This window comes from Euprymna scolopes, chromosome 30 (genome assembly GCF_053919585.1).
Source record: "Euprymna scolopes isolate OS-2025 chromosome 30, ASM5391958v1, whole genome shotgun sequence".
NCBI classification, from domain to species: Eukaryota; Metazoa; Mollusca; class Cephalopoda; order Sepiida; family Sepiolidae; genus Euprymna; species Euprymna scolopes.
Genome location: NC_136511.1, coordinates 60,926,641 through 60,940,658, shown reverse-complemented (window position 1 = coordinate 60,940,658; position 14,018 = coordinate 60,926,641). Strand labels below are relative to the sequence as shown.

The following is a 14,018-nucleotide window of genomic DNA, read 5'->3' as shown; positions in this document are numbered from 1 at the left end:
AATATTTTATTTTCTCATAATATAGAAAATCATTTTCTCACGATTTTTACCGAGTAAATTGTAACCGTTAGAAGGGTCGGTAGTTTGAATTCATTTGCCCCCCCCCTCTAATTTATTATTGATCGAAAAAAATTCCTGATATACAAATAGAGCTTTGTAATAAAATTTGATTTTCTTAGTTTAAAAAAGTACCTGATTTTTGGAATACGACATCTATGTTTGGTGACGAGTACGTACACTATAAAGATCTGTATTTTCTTTAATTTTTTGTTAATTAAGTGTAATTTTAAAAAGACATTACTTTTTTTGTTTCTTGTTTCGTTTGATTCACTATTGTTCGAGGCGTAACTTTTAGGCGTGTGCTCACATAAACACTATCAAATGTAAAAAATTGTTTGATTTACTTCTTAGCCAAAAAAAAAAAGTGATAGCCATAGTTCGCATCGGTGGTTCAGTGGTATAATGCTCGCCTGCCACGCGGGCGGCCCGGGTTCGATTCCCGGCCGATGCATGAGTAAGTTTTTTTGTTTTTTTTTGGTACAAATTTTTCAGTATCACTACTTGGCTAATTTTTTTAACGATTGCAAGTACATAGAATGTCTTTAACCGGTTTATAAATTTCAAATATTATTGAAAATCCACGTAATTTATGATGCAGTTATATACATCGGGGACAGGAAACCTCGTAGGTGTTTGTAACCCTTTCCTCCAATACGAGTTGCCATTTTGCATGAGGTAAATGTAAAATGATAATGGATCACAGCGTCGTACGCTTTCTTATAGTCAATCCATGCCATGGCTATATTTATTTTTCTACCATCCTTCAGGGTCCATTGGCCGATGTATAATAGATCATTTGTTCATCTTTTTCATTTCTAGCATCCTGTCTCTTCCTCAAGGAATAGTCAGCGTTTATGAACGGAATGATCCAGTGTCCTTCGGGACAAGATCAAAGTGTAGTATCTGTTCTTCAGATGCTGCACTTCTATTTCTTGTTCTCTTTCGGTGGAGGAGAAATCCTTCACGACTGAGACAATTTTTATTTTTGTACCTTTTCTCCACGTTAAAAAACGACCCTGGTGTCTAACTCTGTCCCGTGGGGAGGCATAGTAAATAGGTACATTTGTTCTTTCAGTTGTGATGATTTTATTTTCCTCATTGTAGGTAAAACTGCTATTGACCTGTAGCTGCTGTGGATGGTTCCCTTTTCTGAATCTTTTTACACCCATGTGGTTTTACCTTTGGTCACTCGTTCTGGCACAGCTGCTTCGTAGATACATCTTCTTGGGTTCTGATTGAGTGTTGTGAATTTTTACCTGTGTATCCCGTCGTGGCTTGGTGTTCTCCAGTTTGGATTTTGTGGTTGTCTTGCTGATTTTCTTCTCTGTCCTTTTGTCGATTTGCTGTGACATTATTATTATTATTATTATTATTATTATTATTATCATTATTATTATAATTATTATTATTATTATTATTATTATTATCATTATTATTATTATTATTATTATTATCATTATCATTATTATTATTATTATTATCATTATCATTATTATTATTATTATTATTATTATCATTATCATTATTATTATTATTATTATCATTATCATTATCATTATTATTATCATCATTATTATTATTATTATTATTATCATCATTATTATTATTATTATTATTATCATTATTATTATTAATATTATCATTATTATTATTATTATCATCATCATTATTATTATTATTATTATTATTATTATTATTATCATTATTATCATTATTATCATACTTATTATTATTATTATCATTATTATTATTATTATCATTATTATCATTATTATCATTATTATCATTATTATTATTATCATTATTATCATTATTATCATTATTATTCTTATTATCATTATTATCATTATTATCATTATTATCATTATTATTCTTATTATTCTTCTTATTATTATTATTATTTTTATTTTTATTATTATTATTATTATTATTATCATTCTCATCATCATCATCATCATCATCATCATCATCATCATCATTATTATTATTATTATTATTATTATTATTATTATTAGCGGGACCTGCGGAAATTCCACAAGAGACTCATTCATATGTATTATATTTATGTTGGCATTCTTGTCTAATATTGTTTCAATTTGATTTTATGGCGTCAATTTCAATATTGTTTCATTTTAATTTTAAAATTCTTTTACAATAATTACTTTAATTTCAGTAACTAATCAAACTGCATTCTTACAGACGGTGTACTCCCAAATACTGTCCTTATATTTTTGCTTATTTAAACTAAAGACAAAAAATAGGGTTGGTATTACTATACACAAAAAATAGGGTTGGTATTACTATACACAGAGATTCGAAAAAGTTGTCTAAAAACAATTATATAACAAATAAATGTTATCAAAGGCAAGATAAGTTACGTTTCTCCCTAACTGGATACTTTTTTAGTGTTTTTTATTCAATGTAAAATGTTTATTCAGCTCGAAACACATACAGTGTCTACCGATGTATTGGAAAATTCAAAATAGTGCCCGACTCTCTGATGAACACGGTAATTTTGGAAAAATGAGTTAAAAAAATGTTAAAATCTATGAAAATACTGTTAGAATCTCGTTCAATATATTACCGTAATAAAATCTGACATATATTCCGTGGGTTTCTAACAGTATTTTGTATATTTTTTATGTTTAACTCATTTTCCCAAACTTACTGTGTTCAATAAAGAGTCGGGCGCAATTTAAAATTTTTCAAACCATCGGTAAACACTATGTTTTTCGAGCTAAATAAATATGTTAAATTAAATTTAAAAAAAACATAAAAGAGTATCCAGTTAGGTTTAAAAAAAGTAACTTATCTTGCCTTTGATAACATTGTATTTGTTTTTCGACAACTTTTTTCGAATCTATGTGTATAGTAATACAAACCCTCAAATTGCATTCTTACAGACGGTGTACCTCCAAATATGTTCCGATACTGTCCTCATATTTTTGTTTGGGTTTGTATTCCTGTACACATAGATTCGAAAAAGTTGTAAAAAAAACAAACATATAACAAATAAATGTTACCAAAAGAAAGATAAGTTACTTTTCTACCTAGCTGGATAATTTTTTAGGGTTTTTATTTAATGTAACATGTTTATCAGCTCGAAAAACATACAATGTTTACCGATGTATTTGAAAATTGCAAATGGCGGAGCACGGAGCAGTCGGAGAACCCAGTAAGCTTGGGAAAACGAGTTAAAATTTAAAAAAATACACAAAATACTGTTAAAAACCCACCGAATATATGTCAGCCTATGTCATAGTAACATATATTGAGCAAGTTTATAACTATTTTTGTTAGTTTTAACTCATTTTCCCAAGCTTACCGTGTTTAGCAGAGAGTGCCCCGCCCCGGTGCCCCTGCCCCACGCCGCCATTTGCAACTTTCGGATACATCGGTAAACATTATGTTTTTCGAGCCGAATAAACATGTTACATCGAATAAAAACACTAAAAATTATCCAGTTAGGTAGAAAAGTGACTTATCTTGCCTTTGATAACATTTATTTGTTATATATTTGTTTTTTGACAACTTTTTCGAATCTATGTGTACAGTAATACAAACCCTTTTGTTTATCTAAAGTGCAAGAGGGCAAAAAATATATAAGATTCATTTAAAATCTTTTCTTTTTTTTTTTTTTTTAGGAGAATACCACAAAAAATTATAAGAATCAATTTCATTTTAAAGATTTTACTCTTATTATTGGCCATGGGGATCAAAATGTTCGTATTTATTATGGGCATAATTCATACAATATTAAGAATATGACATACTTCATCCAATACAAAGTAGATTTTTAAGGAAAACGGAAACAACATAAAACGACGTTCAATATCTAATGAAATATTTTCTCGCGTTCTTCAATGACGACCATCTTTATAGATTACCAAAATATTTTACATGCAAGCTTCCAATTTAAAACATAAAATTTTATGAACTGTTTAGTAACTTCTTTATTTTCAAGTATTTCGAAATTTTTCAATACATAAAACTTGTGAGCGTGTGAAAATAAGATTATATGCCTACATATGATGCATGCTTATTTAAAACAAGATAAACTCCACTTACACAGTTCGCATCGGTGGTTCAGTGGTAGAATGCTCGCCTGCCACGCGGGCGGCCCGGGTTCGATTCCCGGCCGATGCAACAGATTATTTTATAAAGCTTATGGCATGGTTGTATCCTTCTTTTGCCGGTTAAAATAACAAATTTTTCTTAGCCCTCGGGTCAAAACCAAAGTGTGGTATCTTTTCTTATGCGACACATAAGTTAATTAGTCTTTGTGTAATGGAGTGAACACCAATCCTGTATTCTGAGACAACAACTATTTTTGGATACTGCCAGAGTGCCCCTTTTTTGCCCTCATTTTAGGGGAGCTGGTTTTCCGCCCACATTAAAAACGACCTTGTGTCACATTTGTTTTCGTGGGGAAGCGACTTTATGCCTAAAATGACAAATGAACGTATGGTTAAGATTCTTCTAACTACTGGTATCCTCACAACGTTTCAGCCGATATAACCCCCGACCTTCTTTAAATGTATCTTGTTGATCGCAGAAATTTTGCTCCTAAACTGAGGAATATATATGGAATTTTGATAGGAAGTCTTTATTTAATTGACGGCAGTCGTATTCTCTTGTTCCGTCAGTAATGTCTAAAATAATTCACAATTGTATTCTTAGTGTCGCTTGCATTGAGGATTAAAGCTTTAACCTCCATAAGAATCTCACTTAGCACAGAATTTTACCTAGATCTTTATTCGTTACGCCAGGGATTCTTGCAAAAGCTCGGAGATTACATAAACCGAAATATTGTGAAAATAACTACCGAGAAATCAATGGTAAGCGACGGTTACGATAGTGCAACACATTTGTAATGGTTATCGAAAGAGTCGGAAGTGTTAGAAATCTAGGAAGGCTTGTTGTCATTCAGAATCCAGGGATCCCCACCGATTATAACCAGTCAGCAATCACTGGTGATAGCTTGTGTGACAAATTCTAGTGAGTACAGAAATGGTGTTAGCAGATCAGGGTGTCTGAAGATACCGGCTTCCAGACCTAAAAAGCACCAAATATCGATGTCGTTACATTTTCTCTTCCTCTTTGCAAACTATAATAATGTCCCGCAACGTCAAAAACAAAAACAAGAATTTTTCGCTAGAAAACATATAAACACAAATACTATGAATAAATACTTGAAGATATAAATAACTAGAAGTGTTATATTTTTTGTAAATTATTGGATTAGCTATTAAATAACTTGAAAGGGGTTGATGTGCCGTAAAATAAAACAACTAGTTGTTCCTAGACGTTGTATCAAAGTTTACCGTTACCCAAAGGTGCTGAGTTCAATCCTGAACGAAGGCAGTGAAAAGTAACATTCAAAACAGAGAATCAGCAACTATGTCCCAGAGCCTAGCTGGAGTCCGAGCACGGTACTCCCATAATAATAATAAAGAGTTGGATTCGAGACTCCTAACAAACGGTTCCCCAGTTCGATACGAAACACCTGATGAAGGCCGGAGGGCAAAACGGCCGAAACGTTGTGACCATAACAACCAAGATGAGGAAGTCAGTCCGATAATCTCAATCAATGAAAACACCTTATCTCAAAAATACAGACAATTACTAACTAGTAGTTCCGAATAATAATTCTTTCAATCATTGACATTATTGATAAACATGTAAATTATTAATAATTGTAATTCTTGTGATTCTTGTGATTCAGTGTGATATCTGACACTACACTTCGCTTTTTCTGTCCTCGGTCAGTGGAGGAAAAATCCTTCATCACTGAGACAATTTTAATTTTTGTTCCTATCCAGTGCCCATTTTTTAGAGAGGAGCTTTATTTTCCCCACATAAGAAATCATCCTTGCGTCTAACTCTGTCCTCGTGGGGAGGCAATAGGAATAATCATTATTTTATTTACACACACGGGCGATTTATAAAACACATTAAAAAGTTTAACAAGTTAAATTGTTCTACTGCTTATTTGGTCAACATTTAGAACTACACTAAATTTAAAAAAAAAAGAAATACAGAAAAGTCTTTGATATACGTCCTCGTCACGGCATGAAAATATCATATTCCAAAAATCACGTAAATTGATCAGGTAGTTTTTTGCTTCTTTCCAACTATAAAAAAAACTTTACAATGACGAATCTTTAAGGTTTTCAGGTATGCTGAAAACGAATATAACATTTAAAAGTAGCGCAGACAAATAGTTTTCATGATATAAAGAAATTACTTTTACTTAAAAAATGGGGGGATCACTTTTCTATATAAATTAAACGTAAAATGAGCAGCCACTTTCTGGTCACCTAGTGATAATGTTTTGTTTGTTTGTTATTTGGGGCTACTTGAATGCTTTTTGGGGGTATTTTTTCAGTTTATTGTCAGTCGTAATAATCATCTTTAAACTGACGAGTTCTCTAGGTTTTCGTGTATGTTGAAAACGAATACCGCATTTAAATTGCTGCAAACGTGTTCTTTTCAAGATATTAAGTAATGTAATTCTATATGTTATCAGTGGTTGCCGTTTCTGTACGTGCAATCGTGCATATTTTTGACGTTCGGTAGTTCGAATTCAGTTGTCTCCTTCTTTTTTAATTTTGATTAGTATAGATCGAAAAAGAATTGCCGGTCTAAAAGTAACGTTTCGCTTCGTAATAAAATTGGATTTTCTTAGTTAAAAAAATTACTACTTGATAAATTTATATGATTTTTGAAATATGACATCTTAATACCGTGAGGAGTCCGTACATTATAAAGATCTATATTTTCTGTATTTTTTTTCTAATTTAGTGTAATTATAATTAAAAAAAAAAAAAAAACACTGCGTATTTTGTTTCTTATTTATATCCTTCGAGGAGTACAACTTTTAGGCGTGTGAAAATTACAAAATCGTTCAAATTAGTTATTATGCAAAATAAAACCCGCTTTACCAGTTCGCATCGGTGGTTCAGTGGTAGAATGCTCGCCTGCCACGCGGGCGGCCCGGGTTCGATTCCCGGCCGATGCATATGTATTTTTCGTTTTATTTTTTACAGGCAAAAATATACTAAAAAGATACTAAAAAAAGTATCATTATTTGCTACACTTTTAACGATTGAAGTTACACATGTAGTGAATACGATTATAATAGTGAGAACGTTTGTGTGGCGGGGCGTTTCTCAACCTGAATACTAAGCAAATTTTTCTTCAACAGACTTGAAATTTATTATATAGGATATTCAGACATGTGGAAAACTTTTAATCCGTTTTCAACCGGAAAGGGGGTTGCTAAGTTGTTCGTAGGAGTCATTAAATTTTATCTGTTTGCTAAGTGTTTCACGAATGTGCATGCGGGATTAGTTCACATCACATATTATTTATATAAGTAGGTTTGAAAACACTTTTTAAACATCGTGTCGGGCTGGCCCAAAACTTCCCGCACTTGATTCACTATCTTTAGGCTATTGTTTCGATCTCAGCTCGAGTATTTTTATTTTTATTTTCCTTACAGGTAATGAACGGTTTTGAAAAAAACAACACAATAATTGCATGCACATGTCTAAGTTTCTGTATGAATTAAAATATAATAGTTATGCGTATTTTACGACCGGGTAACGTCGGGCGACCTGCTAGTGTCAACTATTGTTGAAAATCCACTGGTACTTATTCATCTTTTTACCCGGATTTTTGTGATATTGGCGCGGATACAAGCGTCTGTTGACGAGAACCGACGGAAAACGCCGAGAGGTGATCGCGAACGCGACAAACAGCTGCTCAGAAGAGCCGGCAAATAATACAAAAATAAAATTAATAAAAACGCAAATTATTTTGTTAGCATTAGGTTGTTTTTTTTTTTTCTTTTTGAAGTATTTATGTAATTTTTGTGGAGTATGAATGTGGGATTTTTAGGTTTAAGGTCAGTACTTGTTTAGTTTAATGAAGACATTAAAAAAAAATTAAAATATTGAAAAAACTTATATTGTTGTTAGTCGTTATGGAATTAAGTTCTCATTAAAAATGTCACTTAATTTGATTAATCAGTTTTTTTTTTACACCGAAAAACCAATTTGTTATGATAGCGATGTTGACGTAATGTTTCGACTTAATTATTTAGAACCTAATCTTTAACATGGGAAGGGGGTGTCTTGTAACGTGTCGCTTTTTCATTGGCTGACAACGCTCGCATGTGAAAGACTGGGTTATCTCCTCGTGGCTCGCTTCTCCTCCGTTCTTCCTGGTCTAAAAATCCAAACATGGCTGATTCTGCTCGCTGTCATCACAAATTGTTTTTCTGCTGAAAAAAAAAAAAACTGGATCAAATTGACATATTTTTATGAGAACTTCATTCCATAACGACTGCGTACAATATGTATTTTTTTCAATATTTTCATTTTTTAAATGCTATGATTAACCTAAACCAGTACCTTAAAGTCATTTATTTGATGGTTTGGTTCCCCATGAATAAAAAAAGAAGATAAATATTTTTTCAACTTCACAAAAAATGTTATATTTGAAATTATTATACTTATATGTAAATGTAAAAACTACAAAAACAAATCTACATTTCTATAACTTTTCTTTTAAAAAATAAATATTAAAGGAAAAAAAATAGAAAAATTCATAGAAATAAAAAAAAACAATATATATTTTAAAATTTTTTGTGGAACCAATTAGTATTAAAAGATTAATAAATTATTTCTTTGCTTAAAATCACAAAAATATTATTATTACAATTAATGCAGGTTTTTATTGCATCTTGTTTACTTTAATCTCTGTTGCTTTTTATGTTTTTAAAAAATAAACCATAACATTTACTTAAAAGTTACACACGCCATTACGCATTATTTGGGTTAACATTGTTAAATTATAAAAAAAAAAAGTCGCTGCTTCTTTATATCATATCCGGTTTCCGCGTCCTAAATTAACCGATGCTAAAATGAAATGATCGCTTTAAATCATTTATATTTTACTATCGTTGCTTTTCCTTTATTTTCCAGACTGATGTTTACAACAATGAACCATAATATTTAGTTAAAACTTAAACATGCCATTACGCATTATTTCGGTTAACATTATTTATAGTAATTGTCTGTATTTTTGAGATGAGGTGTTTTCATTGATTGAGATTGTCGGACTGACTTCCTCATCTTGGTTGTTATTGTCACAACGTTTCGGCCGTTTTGCCCTCCGGCCTTCGTCAGGTGAACGAGCGAGACTCCTAACAAACGGTTCACCTGACGAAGGCCGGAGGGCAAAACGGCCGAAACGTTGTGACAATAACAACCAAGATGAGGAAGTCAGTCCGACAATCTCAATCAATTATTTATAGTGATGGGAGGATTCCAATATTTTTTCCCGATCCCAATACAATTACCGATTCGGTACTAAATTCCGGATTCCGATACAATTACCGATTCCGATTCCGATTCCGATTCTTTATAAATATCTTAATATTTAACTATAGAGTTGTTATTTTTTCTGATTTCTGTAAAAACACATGTTAAAAGTGCAGATATTTTCCTAAACATAATTACACTTGTGAAGGAGCATGTATAGATTTTAGCTTTGCTGGTATTTTTTAAATCAATAAAGAATTATTATTTTATCACTATTACCAGCAATGGAAGATTTTCCTTTAAACAAAATCAAATAAAAAAGACAAAAGAATCGCTTCAACTGGGCAACGCCGGTTAACGTGCCCTGCTAGTATTTTTTATAAACGAAGGTGTTGTCATTCTTCCGAATACAGCGTAATACAACAGGAAGAGAAAATGGTCATAGTGAAGAAATAGTTGGATTTATATATGTATTCATTTATTCACAGATTAATATTTTGTTAAAGCCGAACGTAAAAGAATACAAAATATATAAGACGGTACACGATATAAAAAGGAAGAGCTACTGTCAGAAATTGCATGACTTGAAATCATTGGTTGATAAGAATTTGATGTCATGCTTTATTACAGCCTTTTGATTGGTTGATTTAAATTTTAAACCCCGCGCGCGCGGGATGTTCAAACTGAAAACTTCAGTTCGTGTATATATTTCTCAAAGGATGTACCACGTCTGTGTCTCCTTCAAGCATTCATGTACTCATTAATTTAAGGGCGATTGGAGCCCTCTCTTCTCTCCTCAGTGAGACTATTGTACCTAACTAATTAGGTTTCCTTCCTTGACGTAATATCGTCTCCTTTAAATCAGCTCGAAAATCTTGATATGGAAATTAACTATTCGGCGGACCTAACTGACTCCTTTCCTTTGGAATCATGATTAAATGGCTCTATTCACGAAGAAGATTTAAACTCTACTCAGTAGAGATTCAACTAAAACGTTTTACGAAATATCACCTACCAGACTCAGCCGAGATGCAAAATGACGCAACGATTTTGCAATGCAGAATAAAGACGATTGGTCTTTATAAAGATAATGATATGGTAGGTGTATCAGAATTTTTGGGCAAGTCGCCGCGGCGTCGCCATTGCAAACATTTGATGAAATAGACTCTTCGTGTCTACAAGCTTATGACAATATGAAAATGTAATTTCAACCCCTAATATTTAACTCGTAAAATTCAATTGATTTCATTACGTAAAGAAAAATGGCTGAATGGAGGCGCGCGTCGCCGCGCCTGTACTTTGTAAACACTGTTTTATAAATAATAAATATAATATTTCTATTATTTTTTAAACAACTTTAATAGTTTATTTTGGAAGTATATTCCATACAGAAAATAAACAACCCACTTTAAAAAGAGAAATTACGAATTTTTTTAATATTTTATTTTGTGTTAGGGGTTTCAAAAATCCCCCCAAAATTCTGATACACCTAATGATATGGATCACAGAAATACAAAAATAAAAAAGCCTTTCCCGAATATGAGTTGTCAAGGCGCTTCTACCCTATTAGAAAGAATTTTCATAACTCCGTATTTTAAAGCATAAAATACGCTTAAATGTAACATTATAAAGTATAGCTGGGTAAGTTTGTCTTTCATTTGTTATGTCAATTTCCTTCTGTCAGTAGTAGTAAATTTCTCAAACAGCAGACACAAATACTAAAGAACGTCTCCAAAACTGGAATCGCACAAGTAGTCTAACCATGTGGCAATTTGGCATTCATCGGCAAACAGGTAAATAAACTATTTGGCGTCGATTGGTTTCTTTTACGACATTTCAAACTACTTTTTTTATATACACACTAGCAGACGTACCCGGTGTTACAAATGCCACAAATTCGTCAAAGCAGATTCTTTTAAAGAATTTTTAAAACAGGCATTATTAGAATTCACACAACGAATCATTGTTTTTTTTTATCTGTAAACTCCATTTATCGACTACAAAATCTCGTCCCAATAGTGTAGAAGCGCCCGAAATTCGCTATAGACAATAGTCTATAGCGAATTTAGCGAATTTCGGGCGCTTCTACACTATTGGGGCGAGATTTTGTAGTCGATAAATGGAGTTTTCAGATACAAAAAAAAAACAATGATTCGTTGTGTGAATTCTAATAAGTTGCAATGGTAGCTTCCAAAGTATACAGTCGGAATTGTCTGAATATTACTGAATTATTAACAAAAACTTAAATCGTGTTAGCAGGTGAAAAATTGCCGCCATCTTGTTAAAATCAAAGCTGAAAAGCGCCCCCCTTTTTAATTCTCCTGTGTCTTACGATCGTTTTCATCAAATTCTATTTTCTTTAATAAATAAATTTCTACCTTATCGATTTTCGTAATTTTTGGATATAATCATCTTTAAAATACGAGAAATACGTAGATGCCATTGTTTTCGTGTGAAATTCAGTTTTACACCATCCTAAATTTCGTCCCAGTGTAGCGTAGAAGCGCCGAATTTCGTCATTTATCTCCACTGCAAAAAAACAAAAAACAAACACTTTTTAAAACCCACGAGGTGTGTGTGTGTGTGTGTGTGTGTGTGTGTGTGTGTGTGTGTGTGTGTGTGTGTGTGTGCGTGCGTGTGCGCGCGAGCGCTCGTCCGTGTTCTTTTTAGGGCAATCTAGGATAATGTTAGGGGTTCGTATGAGTGAGCGCGTTATACTCAAATAATTACATTTTTATTTTTATTTGGCTTCCAGTGTGAGAGAAGACGGATTGTCAGGATGAGTTGTTTTGTTTCGTAAATGACAAATGACCATTTTTGTGAATTCGGATAGAACAAAACAAAACAGCAAGCAAAATGGAAAAAAAAAAATAATAAAGACGACTATGTTGGGTATGTTTAAGGGTATGGGGAGAGCGAATGGATTGACGGTAGAGTCGGAACAAAGAATAACAACAAAAAAGTACATGTCAGGAAGCGGACGAATCCAAACTCAGTATCTCAGTCTAAATTGGTACCCAATATCTCAGACTAAATTAAGAGAGAGAAAGGGAGAGAGAGAGAGAGAGAGAGTGAGAAAGAGGGAGAAGTTGACAGATGGCTAACCTATCAGTTGTTGAGCGATCAGAGTATGGTAATGGGGTCTTCACTATCAGGTGACCCCTTTTTTGTCATGAACCCTGAACTTTTCACAACGGATTCGAATACCTCCTCTTTCACCACTTACCCTCTCTCTCTCTCTCTCTCTCTCTCTCTCTCTCTCTTTCTCTCTCTCTCTCTCTTTCTCTCTCTCACACACACACACACATTTATCTTCTGTCTCTCTAACTCTATCTATCTTTCAATCTATACCACCTCTCCCTCTCTCTCTTTTTACCCTATTAAATCGGAGCACGTCGTTTCTACTGGCCAGTCCCCAGTCCTCAAGGGGACAGTGAATTGTCTCGTTGTAGTTAAAAAAATAAGTACCTCCTGGGACGCGGGTATTATTTGACTTCGAGCTCGATTTGTTAAGGATGTCTAAAAAGCTGGTTTTGTGATAAGATCAATTGTATTTTCTTTCTGTTAATTATCAATGCCATAGTAAAAAAAAAAAAAAAAAAAAAAAAAAACTATTAACAGCGGAAGTCGCCAGACCCTTGGTAACATCACTTAAAGAACTTCCATAATGCGACTATAGCAAATTGCGACGAGTCTACCACCGCTAATAACAGACGATAAAACATGCGAAACTGGTTTGGTTTGTAGTAAAAGATCACATATAGAAACGTTAGAATTATAAACGCCCTAGAAAAGTCAACATGATTCCATTTCCGTTTAATGAAACCCGTTTTTTTTTTCTTTTATTGCATTGCACACCATCTACTAGTTGGCCGGTTGTGTACAAATCCCAAGAGCGATAGGAGTCTTCTATCATGTCTGAAAGTGACACAATGTTCAACGAGCGAAATTGGAGATGCGCCGGTCAGAACCATCGTCAGCTCCTTCAACATGCAAATCTGGACGGTTTAACGCTTAAGGGCAGAGCTCATTGAAGCTTCCGGCCTTGGTTATGGTATTTGGTGTGATTTCGAGTGAGAACCACATCATGCCACCTCTCATCTTGGAAGTTCGGCTTGAAAGTCAAACACCAAAGTGTACCTGGATGTGCTGAAGAGTGTGGTGATACCCTGGTGCAATCAAACCCTGGGTGTGGCAGCAGCACGCGGCGCCGGCTCACAAGTCCAAAGAGACCCAGGCTTGGTTTCAAAAGGAGTGCTACGACTTTGTACCCTTCTCTCATTGGTCCTACTTCGTTTCCCCATACGTCAAGAACATTACCAACATGACCTCCAACAACACTTAAGCCGGCCTGACCGCCACCATCCGCCGATTATTCGCCGAGCTCCCGCCAGCGTGTGTGGAAAAGACATGCTCCCAGTTCCGGATCCTATCGAGGCGTTGATTGAAGCTGAAGGTGGCTACATTGAATAGATGTCAGCTCTACTACATAATCAAGCTACTTGAATTGATTTTTTTCTATAAAAGTTTTAAAAATAAAGCTTTAGTATTGCTTTCTTTAGGTAGATAAATTTATCGTTCCACCCTGTATATATATACAATAAATTCAGCAACTGACTAGTATGTGCA

The 14,018-nt window shown here is 33.5% G+C and overlaps 3 non-coding genes across 3 annotated transcripts; all 3 read left to right on the top strand.

Moving 5' to 3' along the window:
* The first annotated feature begins 440 nt into the window (after positions 1–440).
* On the top strand, positions 441–511 carry Trnag-gcc (transfer RNA glycine (anticodon GCC)). The gene has a single exon. It is a non-coding gene; the product is annotated as a tRNA-Gly (tRNA).
* Positions 512–4,135: 3,624 nt separating this feature from the next.
* On the top strand, positions 4,136–4,206 carry Trnag-gcc (transfer RNA glycine (anticodon GCC)). Its single transcript has one exon. It is a non-coding gene; the product is annotated as a tRNA-Gly (tRNA).
* A 2,804-nt stretch (positions 4,207–7,010) lies between these two features.
* Trnag-gcc (transfer RNA glycine (anticodon GCC)) lies at positions 7,011–7,081 on the top strand. Its single transcript has one exon. It is a non-coding gene; the product is annotated as a tRNA-Gly (tRNA).
* Positions 7,082–14,018: the final 6,937 nt, after the last annotated feature.